The sequence below is a fragment of the Pleurodeles waltl genome, chromosome 3_1 (assembly GCF_031143425.1).
Source record: "Pleurodeles waltl isolate 20211129_DDA chromosome 3_1, aPleWal1.hap1.20221129, whole genome shotgun sequence".
NCBI classification, from domain to species: domain Eukaryota; kingdom Metazoa; phylum Chordata; class Amphibia; order Caudata; family Salamandridae; genus Pleurodeles; species Pleurodeles waltl.
This window is the reverse complement of record NC_090440.1, coordinates 1450719580-1450742425: the sequence shown is the minus strand read 5'-3', so window position 1 is coordinate 1450742425 and position 22846 is coordinate 1450719580. Positions and strand designations below refer to the sequence as shown.

The 22846-nt window shown below is 40.9% G+C and overlaps 1 long non-coding RNA gene across 4 annotated transcripts in view; it reads right to left on the bottom strand.

The window, feature by feature from the left end:
* Positions 1–22846, bottom strand: part of LOC138285290 (uncharacterized) — a 222877-nt gene that overhangs the window by 7689 nt on the left and 192342 nt on the right. For 3 of the 4 annotated variants that reach the window (XR_011201562.1, XR_011201564.1, XR_011201561.1), the window contains 2 exons: positions 11977–12047; positions 1717–1797 (listed from right to left, as the gene is read on the bottom strand). This is a non-coding gene — a long non-coding RNA (uncharacterized lncRNA). The remainder of the gene's footprint in view (positions 1–1716; positions 1798–11976; positions 12048–22846) is intronic. The other variant, XR_011201563.1, reaches the window with a different exon arrangement.

Here is a 22846-nt window from a genome sequence, read left to right as displayed (position 1 = left end):
ATTTATATTTCATAGGGATATTGATAATCAGTTTTAATTACATTCAGTTAAAAATAAAAACAATAGAAAAAAGATTGAAAAGTAAAGATATTGGGTCACTGCTTTCTTACATCAGCAACATCCCTATTTTGATGACTTCAAATGATTTATTTTCAACAGATTTAATCATGAACCATTTGTAGTGACTTACTCTTCAGGTATTGCGAGATCATGCTCAAAAGGCAAACAATGAGATGTAGTGTCTTTTGACTTTATTTTAATCCATAAAGATAGGGAGACATAGACATTCTTGGTGGGATATAAACCTTCAAATTGGAAATGTGCTAGTCGTCACATCATCAAACAGTCCCTGTGGCTGAATTTACATTCCAATCTGTATCCTCCCGTGCTCTTGATCCAGGTCTTATTTGATCCAAATATTGATAATTTTTCAATAAAACAGAAATACGTCAAGTTACTTTAGACTATTCCATTTTCTATTTTCTATTTGAAACCTTGGTGCCTGTCAATGATGCTGTTGGATTTTGTAACCCCAGACTCTAGCCACAAATTTGCGTATGGGATTTGCAAATAAAGCACACCGCATGAGGAGTCAACATCAACTTTATTGCATGGTATAATGATTAATGAACGGCTCTCGCAAACAATTTCATTGACCTATTTGTAATTAGAATAATGCTATCAGCCGTTTACTGGAAAGTGGTGTATATTTTGGAACAATGGAAATAATAAATCCACAGTTAACTGTTCCATGCAATACTGAACTAAGGCTCTGTCATCTCTGTGTGAACGTTGGCCAAGGGATCAGGTCAAGTTACTGTCAGGTGGGCAGAGCATGTAACCTATGGTTATGTGAAGTAAAAAAATGATGGGAAAGCTTAGTCAAGGATTTTAACATTGAGGTTGGTGGAATAGTCGGGGAGCTAGATGTCCATGCATGAAGGAACAACTAGCTTGTCCTAAATGTGTGCCTTCTGCATGAGGGCTAGACATAGGCATTTACTGTAGTGCAGAAGGCAAACCTAATGAGTCCTGCCAAACCTTGATACATACCTTGTTGATTTGTGGCATCTTGTGGTAGCATACAAGCCCACTTTGATAGCCTTTCAAGGCTGGTGTCATGATTGTTAGGCCTTGGGAGCTTTACAGAAAGCCAGATGATCTTCGTGGCTCTGATGTGCATCACAATATCGATCCACAAAGTTTCTATTAACAGGGAGAAGGTTAAGTCTGTGGATTTCGTGTAGAGATAACCCTTTACTTGGAGGCTGCTGCTGAACCAATGGGTCAGAAGCTTCATTTGCACAATAGAAGGTCCATTTCCTTTTAGTTCATGGTGATCAATGCTTTGGGCGTTAAGAGATTCTATTGGACTGATCTGGTCCAATGGCTGATAATACAGATAAAACCTTGCAGCAATGTTCTGAATCTAAGGGAGTTTGATAAATGTTAAGTATTGGCTTAATCCAGATGAGAAAGAAACAAACAATGGTTGCTGGAACCCAATGAGAGAAGCAAAAAAAAAATCAAATTCTCCTGAATATTCTCAAATGAGGGAAGTAATTTCTGACAATTTTGGTTTCTGCAGCATCAATAAATTCAGCATAGTACATTAACGGTGTTTTTGAACTCTCTCTCCCATACATTTCTTCACATTTACAGTTAGTTGGAAAACATAGCACAAAAAGACTAAACCTAATGTTTGTGTACTGATACCTTTTGTGTTCCTCATCATGATTCATTGCTGTTGCTCAGGCTTTGTACTTCAGCTTATAACTTTGCAAAGTGTTTGAATAACTAGTGGATATGAAGAAAAAAACATTTATCATAAAACACATAGCATCGGTAGGAGTGGCATGGGGCAATGCAGGATTAAGAAAAAAATATAAAGATGTAACACTAAAAACTTTTTATTCAGGATGTGTCTTTGTTTCTCAGGAGGGTTTATTATCTGTTTCTAATAGGGATTACCTATCCTATAAATTATACAGCAGCTTTGACTAAAAAAGTGTTGTAGGCATCTCAAAAGGAGATGCTCAAACTATAAATTGTTACACTTTTGGTCTCAGGTGTTTTTAGAGCAAAAATATCTGATTGAGGAACATTTATCAGGTACAAGTGCATTTTTGCTCAGAGAAACATGACCACTGTCATGCAGTTGCCTCACTAAAAACTAGATTAGCTTTCAAGTTGCCTTTCAGTAGAACAGATGTTTCGTAAAAGACCTCTCTTTGGGAATTTTCTAAATATTATGATGAGTGAAAAGAGGAGTGACATAATGCATGTGTGGACAAAACAACTGTTGCTATTGTAATGTTGTAATTTCCACAGACAAGTAAGAGATAATGAATCTGTATCATACCTGCAGCAAAATGTATTATTATATTGATTGTTATCTTTTCTTCATTATGGTCGTTTATGAAGCACACCTCTAGAGTGCTTTATAAAGAGGGCTGAGGGCACAAATGTCCTAATTTAGAACTTGGCAAACATGTTACAATGGTGCCAGATATCCCATCTGCCGAAATCTAAATCGAATAGGATAGAATGAGATTTCGATTTTGGCGGACAGGATATCTGTTACCGTTGTGGAGGAGCAACCTGTGCGCTGAGTTCTAAATCAGGCCCAAAGTCAGTTACAGTAGAGCAAATGATACTTTAGAGAGTCAAGTGAGGCGTAGGGTATGGTGTCATGGTGGAAAGAGGGAATATAGACCATAGCGGTTTATGGAGGAATGGGGGGTGAGATAGGTGAATTGAGGGTCTTAGACAGGAGTTCACCCCATGAGTTTAAGTTCTGATTGAAGGAAGTTGGAAGATTAGTGCCGTCTTCCCACTACATATGTTTGCATTCTAGGAGTTTGGTTTGATATCATGATGATTTTGTCCCTTCATATTTTGTCTATCATTTCCACCTGTTCTTCCTACCTTTGCAGTTTCTGGAAAATAATGGCTTTTCTAAGAGAGGATGGCAACCGACTGGCCATGGTGCTACAATAAGCTCTCCTCTTGACTAAGCAGCTCCTGGTAATTCAAAATTAAGCAGCCATGTTATCCTTGGTCATCTTCACTTAAGACATGCCACTGCCTGATAAACAATGGTTATATCTAAGGTGGTTTGCATTGCCCACGAATCAATAAAAGGCCATAGTCTCCTTTCTTTATTAGGAAACAGATCAATTCCTATGCCTGACAGTTTGCACAATTTGATTTCTTTTTAGTTGCTCCATTGCGCACCGCGAAAATCATGCTGGTAGCCACATGTTTTCCACTTGTGTCCTTATAGTTTGCCTTTGCCCCTTCATTCTGTGTCCTCTCACTAAACCTTTGGCTGCAGTTTTAAAACTCATCTCATAAGGCTAGGTCAAAACTTATCAGATCAGACTAAGTTAAGCTCAGCTACCTGTACTCATCGAGCCTTCTACCCTTAACACAAAAAAACAGTTTAGTGGGGCTATGGAAGAGCTGTATATCAAAGTATTCAATGTAACAATTGTTTTGCAGTGGCAAATTATTTAAGCAGTATTTTCTGCTTTATAACCTTTTATAGGGAAATGCAAATGTTCAAGTGCACATGAAAACAGTATCTAGTTAAATGGAGTCATTTTTTCAATAACTAACCTAATGCCCAGCAGTATTTTGCAATCAGCAGCAATTCACTTTAGATGTCACATAGGAGAACAACCTACACCATAAGAACCCACGTAGAAGTTTAAACATTCCAGACCACTGTACCAAAATCACAATTTAGTTATGTCTTTTAGTCTGGTAATGTACAACTTTATTCAAATTCACCCACTGTATCATTTTATGGCATCGTGCAATTAATGTAAATATGTTTTTATTGTTTTGTTGTGCTAGTATGGTTTGCTTAAACTTAGGAAAAACTGAAATAAAATAAGTACTCATCATTAATACCTCATAAACTTGGTTTGGTCTATTTTTATAGCTCATGACATAATACAGCTATCTTAACCTAAAAGGTAAATTCACTCTTCTTAGAAGTTAAATTATATTCCACATCATTATTAGTAGCTTATAACTCATGCCACACATACTACGAGGTTTTGGAGAGCCACAGATTTTAATGCAGCAACGGATTAACTCAAGTATATAAAAAACATTATACAAAGAAATGTTTATAGTTAAAATTAGGGGCTCATGAAGTTCAAATCTTCAGCCATGACAATGTGCACATTTGGAAAATTTGACCGATGCCAGATTTTCAGTGGGGGGCCCAAGGCCGACTTTATGGCGGTTCGAGCGGTGCAGCCGCACTGGGCACTGACCTCAAGGGGGCGCTGTGTTTAGCAATAACTTCAGCAACTTGCGATTTAAAAGCACCTGCTGAAAAGTTCCTTATGCGCCCAGCCTTCAGGAAACAATTAAAATGTCAAGATACCTCTTATGATTAATGTTCCTGATAGGGAGAGAGATGGGAGTTTTGCCTAGTGGCAGCTTTGACTCAACATAAGGTAGCATAGAGGGTTAATATACCTGCTGCAAAAAACTGAATTACAGGGCATATTTAAGAAAAGTGGCGCTGCACATATTTAAAATACGGCGCACCAGGGCGGTAGGCGACTGGCGTCAGAGTTTTTTACGCTAGTATGGCGCTTTGCAGGATTATAGCTAAAAATGTTGATGCTAATCTCGCAAAGCACCCAGAGGCCCATTGTAACCAATGGAAGCCTCCTTTTAAGGCCTGCTCTGAGCAGCCGTTAAAAGTGCCTGGAAAAAATGACGCAAATAAATCTGTCAGATTTCCCTTAACTGGGGGAATTCTACCTTTACATACATTATGCCTGGCGCAGGTATGATGTAGTGCAAAAGGTTGCAAAGTGGTGCAATGCATGCATTGCACCACTTTGTAAATATAGTGCAGCGTTTAGCCTTCTAACGCCACATTAGCATAAAAATAAATGACGCTAATGTGGCATTAGAATAGCCCTAGGGGCTCTTAAATATGCCCCTATGTTTTATGTGGATAGCTGAGTGGATTAGTAAAGCCAGTCTTTACAAGTGTTTTAAAATACATGAATGTATGTAAAAGGGGAGCGATGTAGAGATGAGGGGCACATTTGCCAGGTGGCAGTGAGTGAAACCAAGGAGGAGGTCATGAGGTGGGGGGGTGCCAAAATAAAGTGTTGCACAGGGTGCCACCAGACCTAAAGCCGTCCCCGGGAGGGCCTACCACTATCCCTGAAGGTCATAGTTTCCTGATGACACAAAAGGCAGCTGACACTAGTTTCTGCTAGATAAATGTGTGAGCTTTTTCACAGGAACATGTTTCACAAAATATGTTGTAAAATACTGTAATGTTGGAAGTTGCTTAACGAAGCAGTTAGCACCTTGCCCTAAATCATAATACAGCGTCGAAAGCACAGTAATCATTGGATAGGCTTGCAGGTATAAATAAAATTTTTTTTTTTTTAGTAAGTTCTAACCACGCTTTGGTGGCCTAAAAGCACTTTGGAAAGAGTATAAAGAAAATTACCAAAAAGCAGGATAGTGAATACAGGCCCAGTGATGTAAGTTACACTGGTCCTTGGGCATTCAAAATACCCAATTGGGGACACAAAAGTATGTTTTATGGCCTCAGGTTAAACAATAACGGAAGCACAGTAAAAAAGAAAACATAATAGGTGTGTACAGTCTTCAGACATCTATGTACATAATAAAAAAAGGTCTTGAACCGAATTTTTTGACACATAATAAGCATTCTGGAAAATCAGTGACCTCTATACATTGTGCCAAGATACATAGTGGCATATTTATGAACGACTTGCATCGCCCTTGTGCCACAAAACGGAGTGCAAGAGCCACACAACTCTTAAGTGAGATTTATCAAGCCATGCTTGCCACCTTGCATGGCCCTGTCTGGCCTGATAAATCTAGAGTAGCGCAAAACAGAGCAAATTGCTGCATTGCATTACTCTGCCAAGAGAAGGGGTTCTATGGTTGGAGCGTGGGTGTTTCCATGCATACCCCCATGGATTTTGACACATTCCCAGATTTATTATTACTGGCAGTCCTGGGAATGCATCAAAATTCTATGCCTCCTGAGGTGAGGTATCACGAGGAGAAATATTTGTATTCCTTCTCGTTACTTCCTCTTTCTATGTATGCTGTATTCTGCAGTACACAGAGAGAGAAAATAGTTTCTCTGGATTTTCTTTGTGCAGGAAGGGGCCCTTCCTGTACAAAAACAATCCTGCTGACAATGCAGGCACCCATATACCATGGTGCAAGGGTATCTCTGTTGATGCTAGGCAGCACATTGTGTGCTGGTGCTAGGCAAAGATAGAAATGGACTGTACAGTGCTCAGTATGGTGCATTCCTGCCCTTTTCTTTTCCCTATCATGCAGCACAGCAAGGGATGTGTGATTCCTTAATAAATATGCCCCATAATCTTCCAAGGAAATTTGAAAGGACATTCCAGGGTATTCCTACCTAATGAGGGGATTTTAATGACTTAGTAACGTATAGTGTATTTGTTAAGTAGATGACGTGCACTGCCTTGGTTCAAAGCACATAGGCTTCAAATACAAATACAGCAGGGAGCATGACATATCTCCTGGAAAAAAAGTTTTCAATAATAAGTATAGAAAAAATGGTGCATTTGAAAGTACATTTTTCTCATCAACTGACCTTGAAAATAACTTTCCTTTCATTTTCCCCATGTCCCACTCTAGAAGCCCCTGTGTAAGGACCCATTTGACATATTTATAGGTTCCATCTCTTCCGAGGCCTCTTGAACAAAGCATTTTTAATGGCTCCTAGCTGTAGGCAGGTGTAGCAGATTTGTCCGAGGCTATTCAGCAGGGATCACATCTTCCTCTAGCTTTGATGTTACTGAACCCTTACAGCAAATGATCTTCTCTAGGAAGTTGTAAAGTTCTGAGCACAGACACGCCGAAATGAGGGGAGTTTGCTGCCTATCGGAAGCACTGTCAACACATTCACTGCTAAGTTTGCCAACAGTCCCCATAATAGAAAGGAGTTCCAGGCTCCATCCGCCCTATAAACCAACATAACAGGCTTTGCCATCTGCTACCCTGCTTAAAGTCATAAGCAGTTGTTCATGCTTTGTACCATGACGTATGTCACCAAAAATCTTATCAGTTAGACCCTGAACAGTTACTTCACTCAGGACTGCTGCAAAATGGGTTCTGCCCATTTTATACACTCCGTGCATGAGTCCCACTACCTGTCTCGCCAATTGTACTCACATAGTAAATGGACTGTGAGGATTTACCACCATTTGGTCTGCCTTTTAAAATAAGGTAGCTGCGATGCAGCTAGGGTACGGGGAACTTGGGTGGTTACACGTGAACATGTGCGCACACAAGTGCACACGTGTGCAGGCGGTGAGGAGGAGAATGCTGTTGTGCACAGTCTGGTAACTGCTCACAGGTAGTGTGGCACATGGGGTACTCTGCAGGGTTAGATATTGATCTGGGATAGACCTTTTATTATTAGTGGTCACGTATAGGGAAAGTCAATTTGATTTACCATTGTGTCTGTTATATACTTAGTTACACATATAAGAGGAAATCTCCCTTACAATGCAGTTTCTCTATCTTTAGGCCTCCAAAAACCTGTGGGGTATGAAAGTGGGGTTTAAAAAGTGAGCCCAATTCATATTAGCAGGCCTCAAGACCACACATGTACATTTTATGTATCATCCAGAATCGTCAGAATGCTGTGGCTCACCTCAGCATCAGATCCTAGGCCTTTTGGCTCCCTGCTGGACCACTTTATTTACAGTTCTCTCCATCAGCAGGAACAGAGGCCTCTGCACACAAAATGAGTAAATAACAGTGCTTCCACCAGCCCCTGGGCAGAAAGGGGTTGGGGTGAAAATCTCTATTGGTTAATTACCTGTCACACTGTACCAAAGCTGGGGACAGCCCTGTCCCACTAAAGAAAGGAGGGCTCGCCAATTTCTTTTAAAAAATGCATCAAAACGCACGCCAAAGAAGAAAGTGTCTTTCCTTGTTGTGATCAAATATTCAGTGCTCCTGGTGAAATGCCCCATAATGCCCTGTGGGACTTGTTTAGTTGCACCTGTTTCCTGCTTTGTGGTGGCCTTAATATGGGCAAGAGCATCACCAATGAATAGTAGGGTGTGTTAGTGGAAAGCAGAAGCTCCCATCCCCCAAGTTTTTACTGACCCTGAGGTTGCGGGATCAAGGAATCCATGACCCTTCCATGATTTTCATCTAATTTTCAAAGCAGTCCCAAGATTGGAGCTTTTGCTCTAGAGCTAGGAGTGCAGTGTTTTATAGTGGCTGGTTCTATGGTTGAATTTCATGTGTCCTGAAAGGATGTAATGAAAATAGAAACTCACGGAGTGCTGTGCCACGTATGGGCTGGTTTTAGGGCAGTATTTTTTGTGACTTGAAAATAGCATCCTCTAGAGCCTATTTTATGTGGCCTGAAAGTATGTAGAGAGTACACACACATATTAATTCATTTTAAAACGTTTTACTGAAATATAATGCTACCTTTAATTATTGATGAAGGTTGATAAGCTCTATTCACTTTAATAATTCAATTTGCCCATGGTTATAATTGATTGTTGCATTTGAACAAAACATGATGATTTTTTAACATGTGGTTTGCTGTTCTTGTAATATGGTGGATGCTTGATAAAGCCAATAGGCATGTTTTACCGAAAGTGATGCCCCTTATATTGTGATATGCTGTCTGATATAGGTAGGGGAGCCCTGTGATTTGGGGGTCACAAATGCTCCTAGTCAGATGTGATTTCAGGATGTCATCTAAGGTATTTTCAATCTGCATAATACATTTATTTGTAAATTAATAGGTAGTATCTATTAGTGTGTGTAATAAATGTACTTTTCCTTTTTCTAAAGAAAAAGCTCTGACTGGACAACCTTTTATTGAGGGCTGTTATTGCGTGCCAGCAAATGGCGATTACTAACCAAGACCACCTCCCCTTGATAAGCATTGGACTGCTCTGCTTCACTACCCTGAGAGAGTCAAATGTTAAAATTGGGTGCTTGGTTCCCAGAAAGGGGAAATTGTGGACCTATTACTTGTGCAGGCCTCACATCTTTCACAACTAATAACCCAATTTCCTACAAGGACCAATGGGCAAATCATTCACTTGACTTCAGGATCTGAACAAAGCACTAAGGGCCGTCTGGCTGACTTCAAACGTCAGAACCAAAGTATCCGCAAAGGCAAATAAATCAACAATTTATACCTGCACCAGAAGCCAGGCACTGCACAGGGTCACTAAAATCAATCAGCTGCAGCTAAGACACTTCATGGACTGCTAAACAGTAACCAGGACAATGCATCCCATTATATTGACTATGTTCCAGCTGCTAAGCAGCATCCACGGTTCTTGTAACATGGTATCAGCAACACGGAAACTGCACCTCAGCAACAGGCTTCACCTCTGCACCAGCTGCGAAGAAGTATCTCTGCTTCCTAAAATGTAGGAAGACCATGTACGGCACTACTCCCTACCACTAAAATATTGCAAGACACCTACCCAAGCAGCACTCACATTTTCTAGAACATATGAACAGCAGACAGGACACTGTACATTACTCAGTCCAACACTTGAGCCACAACATCCTTGGGGCATAGGTGCCGTCCTCATCTGCAATTTCTGCTGCTTCACCTTGCTAGCCTTCGATTGCTGCTGGGGTGTGCAACATATTTTTTCTGCTTCAGGGAATCTTATATACAACTACTGCTCAAGCTATACCCGCCATAGGCATGAAGAAACTCCATGTCATGTGGGACAATCTCAGCAATTCCTGACTTTGTAGGGGACATCAGTTTTCATGTTGAGATTCGAGCCCAAGTTTATAGTGTTAAAAGTGAAACTACACAACATTAATATAAAAGCACCGAAGGACACTATTTTCACATATGGCAATAACAGTCAATACGAAGGGAAGTCTGAGAGTTACAGACACGTCTTTTCTCGTTATAGGAAGTGTACAAATGCAGGACATTGCTTTTCTCGATTGGCATGTCTTGCACTCTTGAAACGATCACTGTTACATAAATGCACCTCATAGCTCTGTGGGTACATGGCTGACATTTGATCCCATATCATGTAAAATACTTTCAGTATGCCCTGCTTTATAGGTTAGGTCTCTTCTCTAGATAGCGTTTAGCTGTTTATCATCAGTTCTACTGTGTACAATACCAATAAACAGAGTGAGCTTTGGGCCAGCCCATTGCTACCTATTGATTAGATTTATTGTCTACCACATTTACTTGGTTATGATTCAATGGCTTCCATTGCTCTTCTTGTACTTGTAGCTCTCTTGGAGCATAACTTTGCCATCATTTTGGCTGGATGACTTGTATCCTTCCACGTTTAAATCTGGGAAAAGGTTTTTCCTTTCTCGCTCTATCCTGCATATGCAGCTTCCCCCTCACCTTCCTGCTCACTCTTGGCCTATCCACACAATGAATTTTGTAGTAAAACATTGCTAATCACATACTATAAAATGCTATTCACAAGCCTACATGTGGAGGTCTATGCCTCTCCTATCATTTATGTTCAAAGATTTCCGCCCAGACTGCGAAGAGCTCCACACATGTAGGCATATGTTTTAATAGCAAATGTGCATCAATAGAGGGGATTGGCTTGAAAATAGGGGAAACTGTGATTAGCTTGAAAAATGGGCAACACACTACAAAGTAGGTTGGCAGAGTATGGAGTGTCTTATGGAGGGATTAGGAGGATGGTAGGGAGGGACATGCATCCACCCACAAAACTGCACTTCTAAAACTTGCAAAGGCAAAAAGGTCCCAAAAAAGTAGTAACTGAACTGCAGCTCAGATCTGGAGTAAGTCCAGCATGACATATGGGCAACCTTATTGCTATTGCAACCTCACATGGAAAATAATTGAGACAGGCGGTGGCGAAAACCTCTGCCTATGTGTGAAAAGTTACCAGTAATGACTTTACACTCAGAAATTTGCCCCCACTTTGTGCTTTTACGTGATGATGACATGTAAGACCTGTACACTTTTAGTTAATTTACACTTGAAAATGGTGAATTAAAGAAAAATTACAAATTTACCATAAAGTGTAAGAATAAGTTTAAATATGTAAGTTTACTCACATGTAAATTTACTTTGGTAAATGAGCCCTCTGTGTTGCTCTTCCTCTTCCACTCTCCATCAGCTTGTATGATACATACCCTGCCCTCCTTACAACCACTGCTTGCCCCATCTTCCCATATTCCCTGTTCCTTTCCACCCCTTCCCATCCTACATTAACAAGCATTTGTTTTTAACTTTCTCAAGGAGCCAGGCTACTGGAATTTGCTTTGAACCCACTCCTTTCATTACGATGCATAATTGTCCTCCGTTTCCTTTATTTTTAAATTGACCAGTCTAAGATGAGCGTCCACCATCTTGAAACTGTAAATTTACAAAAGCCAGACGACTGCTTCAGTGACATGATGCATACATTTGCATGTGCAGGCTCCAGTCATTTCGTTTTTCCCAAGCATGTTTGGTTTATTCTTCTTGCCAATGTTGTTCAGCACTGTCAACATGCATTGCCAAAACCAGAAGTCTGGCAAACTCTAGATAAAAGTGAGACCTAAGGGCATTGCAAATGTTTTTTTCTTAACCAACAGCACTATACATACCAGACTTTTTAAATCTACCCTTAAATAGTGAAACTACAAGTCCCAGAATGCTATTTGCTAGAAGCCAACAAGCAAGGATGTGTTGACTGTAGCTATATAATAATATAAATAAATATATCAAACATAATATAAATATATAATAATAAAAGAATCTCAATGATCAAAGGAGAAATTAAAGTACACTTGTGAATCAGGTCTCGGTACACGAGAGTGCATGTGTTCGAATGCAATGAAGTTAATAAATGTTTAAATGAAGATGGGCAAAGGCACAGATAGCATGCAACAACGACATTGTCTAATTTCAAGGATTTATACCTGCTCCGCTCCGATGTTTTGAAATTTGTGCTATAATCTGCATTTGTTGTATTCGTCCTTCCAGTCCATTCCTATTTTATTATTTAGACAACAAAATAGGGGGAAAAAAACAAAAATATGTTTAAAAGGAAAAAGAGGAAATGATAACACTGCGTGTTAAAATTTGCAGCAATCACATTATACATATACGATTTATAGTGTATATCTAACTTAATAGATGAAAAAGCGCAACAGCGAATACTGTTAAGTTAATGTCGAACAACTTTGCGTTTACCACTGTAAGCTTGGGCTCAATTGCAAAATGAAAAGTGCTGTTCCCTTCAAAGTCAGGAATTGCTGAGAAAGTCCCAGTTGACGCGGAGTCCCTTCATACTTATGAACAGGTATTGCTTGAGCAGTTGTTGGCTGAGTTAAATGTCTTGCTTGTATCTGCTGCGTCACTCGTGTACAGTCATGTTTGTTTACAGTTCAGCAATATATCCTGCAGAGACCTCTGAAATGGAAGCGTTGCTTTCACTCTTCTGGGTGTAAGTACTACAAATGAGCACGTGCTGCTGCATACAAGAAGGGCGACATAAAAATGTTTCTAAGGAGCGTACTTTTCCCACGGCCCGTAAATTGATGATCTGTGCACTACAGCAACAGAAAAGGCTGAATGGTGGCCAGGAGGCACGTCTAGCGAATACGACCCAAAATGATGATAAAGCCTTGCATGGAAAGCCAAGGTGATAAAGGTGTGCTGGTGTTAGGTGTCTACAAGTGAGAACTTAAGAACTGAGAAGGAATATCATGAAGAGGTTAGACTTACCCAGATGATTGGGAGAATACATGGGTCTTTAAAGGTTTTCTGAATTTGACAGTGATTTTCAAGGAGGAGCACTGGGCTTAAAAGATTCTGCCACCGAAACGTTTGTACATATTTGGGCTAAGAGTTAAGAGGCAGCTGCACAGTTGAGGTTCAAGGTGGTAAGTAAAATATATAGTTGTTCAGGGCTTGAGCATGGAGCCTGTTATGTACTTGCATAGTTCCGGAGGATGCTCTCCCTTTTTCCAAGTAGTCAATGGAAAGACTTCAAGGCTGGCGTGAGGTGATCATGTCATTCCAGACTAAACAAAAGGTAGGCTCTATAATTTTGAACCCTCGCAGGTTTTAAGAGAGAAACTCTGAACAAATTTGTTACAATGATTCAGGTGAGGCAAGACCCTGGGAGAATTGAAGAGATTTTCAGTGAGCAAAGGCGCAATGGTAGAATCACTTCTAGCACGGATAAATGCTGGAAGGCATGAGGATCAAGCACTTTCCCATCAGAGAAAAAGATAGGTCGGATATGCAATAGAAGGAATCAAGACAATCAAAACAGAGTAAAGTGGCCACGAAGGATTCCATATTTGGAGTGGTGGGAAATAATTAAGTAGCTGTCTCAATAACATCTAAGTAGCACAAGATGGAGAGGGATAGGTAAGGATAGACAACCACCCAAGCCACTAGTAGGGGGAAGTAAATAGGGTTTTTAGAACAACAAGGAGACAAGTAGGTATAAATTAAGTCCTCTGCTGCTGCCCAGGGCCTATTCACTAGCAGTGAAACCATCATGCTTAGATTTTTGAAATTCTTTGGATGGTACAGGGCATCCCACTACCACAAGATAAGTAGATAGAGGAGAGGTGAGCGGAAATATGTATAAGATGAAGTTGCCAGAAAGAGAATTTGTGTAATATGCTTTTCAGTAGAAAGGAATAGTGAAGATGGAGAAGGCGATGTAGAGCAGTAAGGTGAGGACATAGAGCTAGGCTGGACAAGTATGGGCACACTATGCACAGTTCAACTCTGACCAAATTATTATGGTTCCATGTTAGCAGTGTGTCACATTGTGAGGAGTTTCTAGAAGAGTTGTTTCCCTATAGAGAAATGTCTGCTTCCTTTGAAATATGATGAGATATAAAAAAATTCTAAAATGTACTGTCAGAGGGTGTTACCTCTTGAATTTGAGGGTTGCCGTGTGCACTTCACTTTGCTGCAGAGAGATAAGCTTCCTCCTGGGACTGAATTTCTACACCAAATACTTCAGCAATTTTATTGGAGTGCCATACCAGGCAGTGTAGTGCCTGGCCCTCTCTGCAGGGTAACCAGATTTTTGCCTCGCTTTGCCTTCCTTTGCTGAACCCGTTTTTGTTGGCTCTTAGGGCTTTAAGCACTTTTCCCTGCTAACCATTGGTCATGTGCTTTTACTGTATACGCAAAACATGATAACATTGGCCTACACCTTTTTGGTACATTTAACTTAGTTGTACCTCCCTAATGTATGGTACTACACGTACCTAGGGCACATAAATTCAATGGTATTAGTTAGCTGTAGCACTCACACCACCTAATAAAGTTGCGTTTTGTAGTGCAGTTTGACCTGGCAAAATACACGTTTTGCCAGGCCTAAACTTTCCTTTTTAACACCTATAAGGCACCCCTAAGTTAGGCTCTAACCACCTTCAGAGCAGGTTGCATGGTATTTAAAGAGTAGGACATGAGTGTTTAAGTTTTACATGTCCTACGATGGAAATACTCCTAAAGTCATTTTTTACTGTTGCAAGGCCTATCTCTCCCATAAACTAACACTGGGTTACCTTTTTACACTTAATATGTACTAACTTCAGCTTGGGACGCAATAGAGAGTCGCTCTTTTAACTCAAATGAATTGCAATTTAAAATTATCTTTAATGGTGAAGTCGGGGTTTAAGTTACCATTCAAAAATCACCACTTTTAGAAAGTTGGCATTTTTCTATCTAAACCAAATGTGCCTTTCAGCCAGTGTCCTAGGTTACAGGACTGCGAACGGCTCTGCTGGTTTGTGCTGTGTATGGCTTCCAGACAATGAGGCAAAGGAAGCCTAGGTGTAAGGGCAGAGGGTCTTCCTGACAGGATGACTGAGGAAGAATTGTCTCCTGCCCTGATTACATTTCAAAGGACCTTGCCTTCTGCACACACAGAGGAATCAGATACCAGGCCTGCCTTTGTCACCTTAGATACTAGGACCAGTGGAAGGGGAAGAACTGTCCAGAACCAGTTTTGGGGGTTGGCTGGGAATTCTCCCGCACAAAAGCCGGTGCCAGGTATAAAAGTGGTTCCTTCAGAACCTCTCATCAAAAGACTTCTGGACCTGTGGAAGATTCAGAAGAAACACTGCCTTCTGTCCGAAGGAGCATTGGACCTGTTTGCCTTAAGCCAAGCTCCCCAGAAGTGACTCCAAGGGTCACTTGCCTTACCTCCTGTTTGAGTTACAGATACAAAGAAAGGTTCCTCTGCAACTGCCCATCCGACCAAGACCAATTGGACCAGCCTGATTGATACTTCTAGCCTCTCCTGAATCCTTATCCTCAAGATGTGCCCCTCAGCTCCTGCATCCTTAGCTCACATCAGAGTGTACTCTTCCTGAACTAAAGGTGAAGACACAGACCTCTTTGCTCAATAATAGCCAGTGTGAAGTTCATGTGGACCTGATCTTCACAGCAACAGCCGCTTCAACCGTCAATGCAAAGCTCTAGGGACAACTGTTTTTTTGCGCTACATTGGTGCCCGTCCACAACACCCAAACTGCTCTTTGTGCCAAAAAACAACCTTCTTGCAGCCTCCATCAATGCAAACAGCAGTTCTTTGCATAGATATGAGAAGGTAACCCTTCAGCAGGACAAACCTGGTCCCTGTATATGACCTGCATGCCATCTCAGTTGGCCTGAACCTGTGATTTTTTGCTGGTCCAGCATGACAAGATAACCGCAAGTGGTACTGTGTGCTTTTTGTTGTTATTTTCACCTAAACTAATGAAAACTCATATCTCCAGTTCAAGTGATTGGATTTGTGCAGCTTTGGTGTTATGTTACTTATTACGATGTACTCTATGTTTCTAAATTTGCTTGTTTTTTTGTGTTGTGTTTTCACTTTATTACTGTGTTGGTGCTGCATGAACCCTTTACTAATTGTCTCTAGGTTTCACCTGACTGCTTTTGTGCCCAGCTACCTGAAGGTTAGGCACAGGGTAGTTTAGTGACTTTTGTGAATCACCCTGACAAGGACTAGGGTTGTTATTTGAGTGTGGCTTCCATCTTTCTCAACTAATAGCCCAACTTCTTACAGAAAGACATCCCATTTTGAAAAGACCACAGTTTTCGTTTTGGAGTCAGACAGTCAGCTGGGGTGATAAAGTCAAAAGGCAGGTGCTTGAGATCATACATGCGGATGCATAATGTTCCGGCTTCCATGATGCCAATGTGTTTTTGGGAGGATTTCTAGGTGGGTATTGCCATTGTTTAGTCTGACAAGTAAACCAGGTCCTCAACCTGTGAGTGCAGGTTTGTGGTTGGAATTAGATGTTTGACACAACAATTAAACTCCTTTTATAAATTTTTTGATTTTATGCCTAGTTGCAGTCTGCTCTACCAAGTAAAGCCCATCTCTTTTGAATTGGTTACTATATTTGGAGAGATTTCTAGTTCATTATGATCTTACATCCGGTTGGATGAGGAGAAGACAAAAGAAGGAATTTAATTATTTGCAGGTTCAACTTCAGATGATGACTTGACAGCTAAGTTACGTACATGTTCCGTTAGTTTTCTTTCGATAAACCAGAGTATCATCAGCTACTGGTGGATGGTTTGGTTTGTGTATCTGACCAGATACATTCTATGTGGCACAAATGTGCTAGTGGTAGTTGGAATATGTTGCTTTGAGGAGCATCATAAAGTGTTGCAACTGGAGAAGACGGGGGGGGGGATTCTCAGCATGGTTGCCAGGCTGCCAAACTACCTGGTTGCTAAAGGCTCTGTCTTTGCAGGCCTAGCCACAGTCTATCTGGCCAAGTGACAGTTCCTTGCCATGTTGGAAAGACAATTTAGCAAAAAAGTGCTCTCCTGACACAGATCACTTTTATCAACATTGCAGTACCTGGTTGTCCACCACATGATGGCAGCTTGTGCAGCATTTATTGGTCTTTCAGAATTAAACTCCCAAAACAGATGGTTGTTTCTAAAACGGATGGGCTATTGATGCAGTGTAGCTGGAACCTTTGTGGTGGACAGGGGGTGGGCAACATGTTTCTGATGTCAGAGCGAACTGAGGCTTCTTTCTCTGAGTTTACAACCTCCAAGCTTGGTGTGAACGGCCCATGAGTTTGGCAGAGAAGTGCATCAGTTGGTTTGTCACAGATGTAAAGAAAGGAAGCATTTAACATTGATATCATCAATGGTACGTTGAAAACTTAGGGCACAGTCTACAAAGGAAAACTTTATCCTCAAGTCTACACCTAAAGTCTGAACTTAGATCAAAAGTCTAATTTCAGACCTCCGGTCCAAAGTTAGACTTCAGGTCTAAACTTAGACATTAAGGCACATATTTATACTTTGTTTGCGCCTCATTATCGCCATTGTTTGAGGCAAAAGCAGCACAAACAAAATATAATTGTATTTTCTAAGTTTGTGCCACTTTTTCATCAAAAAATTACACAAATGTGTCACAAAAAAGTATAAATATGGGCATAAGTTTAGACCTAAAGTCTAACTTTAGAACTGAAGTCTAAGTTTAGATTTCAGGTCTAAACTTAGACTTAAATACTAAATTCAGACCTGAAGTCTAAGTTTAGACCTAAAGTCTAACTTTAGAACTGAAGTCTACATTTAGATTTCAGGTCTAAACTTAGACTTCAGGTCTGAATTTAGTATTCAAGACTTTATGTCTAAACATAAAGTCTAAGTTCAGACCTGAAGTCCAAGTTTAGACCTGAAGTCTAACAGCGTACCTTTGACTTCAGGTCTAAACTTAGATGTCAGTTTACATTTGTGATTCGGGCCGGTTTACATTAGAAGAGGCTTTATTGATAAACTGTATCGAATTCAGTTACCACTCTTAGAAGGCTGATTAAGCTAGCGTCTTTGTGATGAAAGATCCGAAATTTGTGAACAACTATTTGGAGGGTGTTTGTTTCAGTGCCATAATGGAAGCCTGATAGCTTTTCAACTGTTGGGAAACATGACCTTCCCTCTATCCAGGAAAAGTATCCTAAAGATAGACGTGCATGTATAAATTGGTTATAACAAAGGCAGTTGTTTTCTGTTCACTGTCAGAAGTCACTGCTAATTGCCCTATCTCGGGCTCGTATCTAAAAATAACTTTCCCCAATGAATTATATGATGAAAACTATGAGTAGCAATATATTTTCGAAGTATTTTTACTTTCTAGTTTTTCTAATTTGTGAAGCATTTGCAATTCATCATATAATTTTTTCAACAGCTAGAATATGCCATTATTGTGTAAAAACTTTTTCATGCCTGTGTATCAAGGATAAATCATATCTACAACACAATTAAAAGTACAGTCCTTAATATATTATCCATGATCGCTGGATATATTTTGTCCAATAACTGGTAAATTCATTGTCATTTTTATGGGCGAGCACAAAGTGCTCCGTCCATTCTGTAATCTCTCTTTGGGCTTGAAACCACGCCCATGCCATGTCAGTCACTTACATTGGTTCGTGGGCTTGCCTTTTAAAATCCGCTTGCTTACATTTGTGAAAGGCATGCATACGTCATGCCTTTCCCGGTGTTTAGCCCACCTACACAGCACTGGTAAACTACCAAAAACATACGAGGCTCGATGTTTTCAGCCTGGAGTCTGGACTACTTTATCTGTTTATTTTCCACGCAGTGCGATCGCGCTGCACTTTACATAGCGCAATCACACTGCGTTTTTTTTTGCTTTGCAACGCTAATAGCTCTAACTCGAACAAATACAAGACCTGTTGCATTGAAAATGCTTGTTCAGTGCTTTCATCACTTATCAGCTCAGCGTTCCAGATGCCATTTTGTTATGCTTTACTATGCTATTGTAATGCTTCTATATCCATTATAACACATAGGGGCATATTTATTAGAGGCTTGCGCCACCGGAGTGGCATTTTTTTACACTTTGGCGGCACAAGCCTCTCAACCACATATATGAGATCACACAAAGCCACTTTGTGTGGCTTGCATGGCCTCATTGATATGAAGTAAGACAAAGCAACGCATGTGCCCTGCGTTGCCTTACTCTGCTCCAGGAAGGAGTTCCATGGGCATTGCAGTGGGTTTTCCCATACAAAACCCATGGATTTTTACGCTACCATTTACTTACAAAATCATGTAAACCTGGTGGAGTGCCAAAACCTTACACCTCCCCAGAGCAGGAGTAACAAGGAGAAATATTTTCATTCTCCACCTCTTTTTCCTCTTTCCATGTGTGCTGCATTCTTCGGCGCACATAGAAAAAGGGAAATGCCTCATGGGATTGCTTTTTGTGCAGGAAGGTGTCCCTTCATGCACAAAAGCAATCCTGCATGCAACGCAGGCACCAATGCACTCTGGTGCAATGGTGCCCGGTTGACGCTAGGTAGCCAATTGTGCACCAGTAAACGAGGAAAGTTCAGGAAGGCATGCTATTTCATAAATACAGTACATTTCTGCCCTTTCTCAGTGGCGTAGGGCAGCACAATAAGAAGACTTGTGGCGCTGCCCTGCAGCAATTCTCCATAAATATGGGTCAGAAGCTCTATTATTGCAATTCCTCTTGTTTACGGAAGCATGTATCATACTATACATCTCTGGGGGGTATTTCATTTGCTCTATTCTCATTGAGTGGTTTGTGCGGCACTGTTAGACCTGGCATCCTCAGCATAGTCCCCCCTGTCTTTTTTGCCTCTGCCTCCCATGTTTGGACTGTGTTCTGGACTCTGTTTTTGCTGTTTTGGTACTCTGGACTCTTTACCACTGCTAATCAGTGCTAAAGTACAAGTGCTCCCTGTGTAAATTGTATGTTTAATTGGCTTTCCCATGATTGGCATATTTGATTTACTAGTAAATCCCTACTAAAGTGTACTGGAGGTGCCCAGGGCCTGTAAATGAAGTGCTGCTAGTGGCCTGCAGCACTGGGTGTGCCACCCACATGAGTAGCTCTGTAAACATGGCTCAGACCTGACACTGCAGTTTCCGTGTGTGCAGTTTAACCTGCCAATTTGACCTGCCAAATGTACCCACTTGCCATGCCCAAATCTTTCATTTTTGTACATGTAAGGCACCCCTAAGGAAGGCCCTAGGTAGTCCATGGGGGGGTACAGTCTATAATAAAGGTGGGACATGTACCAATGTGTTTTACATGTCCTAACAGTGAAATACTGCCAAATTAGGTTTTCACTGTTGCAAGGCCTATCTCTCTCATAGGTTAGCATGGGGACTGCTTTTAAATATCTTTTAAGTGCAGTTTCCCTTTGGGAACAGATAAAGAGGTGGAGTTTGTGGTCTCTGTACTCACAATTTAATAACACATCTTTTGGTAAAGTTGTTTTTTAAATTTTCTGTTTGAAAATGACACTTTTAGAAAGTGGGCATTTTCTTGCTTAAGCCATTCTGTGACTCTGCCTGCCTGTGTATTCTCTGTCTGGGTCAGACTGACAGTTGGGCTGTTTGTGAATCCCCCCTAGACAGTGACAAAAAGGGAGCTGGGGTATAGCCTGCAGGCCCTGATGGGCCATCTGGGCTGGAGTGGAGGGAGGAATGGTCACTTACACCTGAATGGGCTGTGCCTGCCCTCACACAATGCAGTCTCCAACTCCCTGGTATGAGTCTGGAGCCTGGCGTGGGCAAGGCAGTATCTTGTGAACAACAGAGACTTTCCTTTGAAGTTTGCCTACTTCAAAGGTAGAGAGGGGTATAACTAGTGGACCCAAAACCCCAGATTTTCAGATGACTTCTGGAACCAAGAGGAACCTCTGCAAGTAGAAGAGCCGAAGAGCTGGAAGAATAATACCTGCCTGTGACTGTGCTTTGTCTGCAAGACTTGGCTTTGAGGTATATTCCTGCTTGTGAAGAATCCCCAAGGGCTAGGACTGAGCTTGCCTCTTGTTTTGAAGTCTCAGGGCTACCAAAGAATTCCTCTGCCAGCACTGGACTCTCTGCTGAGACTCATTCCCTGCCAAATAGTGCCCTATCTAGTCCCTGGGGCCTTGAAAGATGAAGCTTGGAGAAAAAGGCTGAACTCCACGCACAGGAAAAGTTTGATGCACCACATGCAAAGGGTCGGAAAAAATGATACAACTCCTCACAGTGGATCCGAGGTATCCCATCTGGAAATCGACACATCACTCTCTTGCTGGAGAGAAAAACAACGCATCTCCTACCCGACCAGAGAAGAAACAACGCACGGCCTCACTTGTGAGTTAGGAATCGAGGCATCGCTGAATTTCCAATGCACGCTCGCCCATGCAGCTTTATTTTTGATTTAAACCAGCCACTTTGTCTTACAACAAAGTTTCCATTGTTTTCTATTAAGTAAGACTCTTTTTATTTTAAACTTTAAACTTGACTTGTGTATGTTGGATTTTTGTTGTTCTGGTCTTGTATGATTTAGATACATATTGCCTATTTTTCTAAACTGGTGAGGTGTCCATTTTGCAGTGTTTTCACTGTATTACTGTGTGTGTTGGTACAAATACTTTACACATTGCCTTTGAGATAAGCCTGACTGCTTGCGCCAAGCTACCAAGGGGGTCAGCAGGTGTTGTCTTAGGAGTGTAACTCCCTTTCCCTGACTAGAGGGACAGTCCCTGCTTGGACAGAGTGTAAACTGACTGCCAACCAGAGACCCTATTTCTAACATGCACTTTCCATCTTGAAGGTTTATTAGCTTTTAACAAACCTCACTAATAGCTCTTTATGTAATGTAAGTGTTGGGGCCATGTTTTTATCCTGTTTCCGTTGTCAATCGTTTTTACTATCATTGTTTTTTAGCCTGCTTTTTCCATCATATTTATGTAAACATTTATTTGCAGGTGTAAGGCTATGTTCATTATGATTCTACAATGTGATTTTCCAAAAATCGGTTGGCTGTTATATCTATTGAATATTTTCCTTACATGATATTATTCCTCTTATATTTGAGTTCTCTTTTTCTTATTTTTTCTTTTTATATATTTAGAAACATTTGTTTAAGTTTTTGTTGTTCACATTTGTACATGTTTTTGACATTGTTTTTTCTCTCCCCTCCCAAGGAATTAGTTTCCCAGATAGCTGAATTAACAAGATGAGCAATAACTTTAAAACAAAAGTTTTTACTAAAGAGATAGTGTTAGAAATAGGGTTTCTGATTGGCAAGGGTATGCACCTAAGCCAGGCAGAACCCACCCACTCTAGTCAGGACGAGGGAGTTACACACCCAAGATAACCCCTGCTCACTCCCTTGGTAGCTTGGCATGAGCAGTCAGGCCTATCCCATAGACAATGTGTAAAGCGTTTGCACAACACACCCAGCACAAGTGACGCACTATCTCAACCACAAAGGAAACACAACACCAAGTTATATAAAAATAAACTATATTTTACACACATCATTAGACCAAACACATCATGTCAGTAATACCATGCTACCCAAGCAGTTGTCAGAACATTACACAGTACTATTACTCTGTGAATGCCAGCAGTACTCACAAACAACACATAGCTTACTGGTTATTCTGCAACAAAAGCAGTGTTAATGGTATAACATTACTAAAATAATGCACGTCATAGTAAACATAAATGCCCATAAAAGGAACATCAGAGAACACGTGGCAAGTCATGAAAACATATCACCATAAAGTATGGCCCATAGTAAACACATCTTCTAAATGCTCAGACTTCACCATGCAGATGCAATAAGGGAAAACACATATAGTCTCATAGAATGTTCCCTACATGGGTAAAATGTCATGGGAAAACAAGTGGCACTCAAAGGCCTGTTCATCAGCAAGACGGGGACTCTGTTGTGGTCTCCCGGCCATCCTGCAAGAGTTAGTGGGGGCAGGGGGACCACAGAAG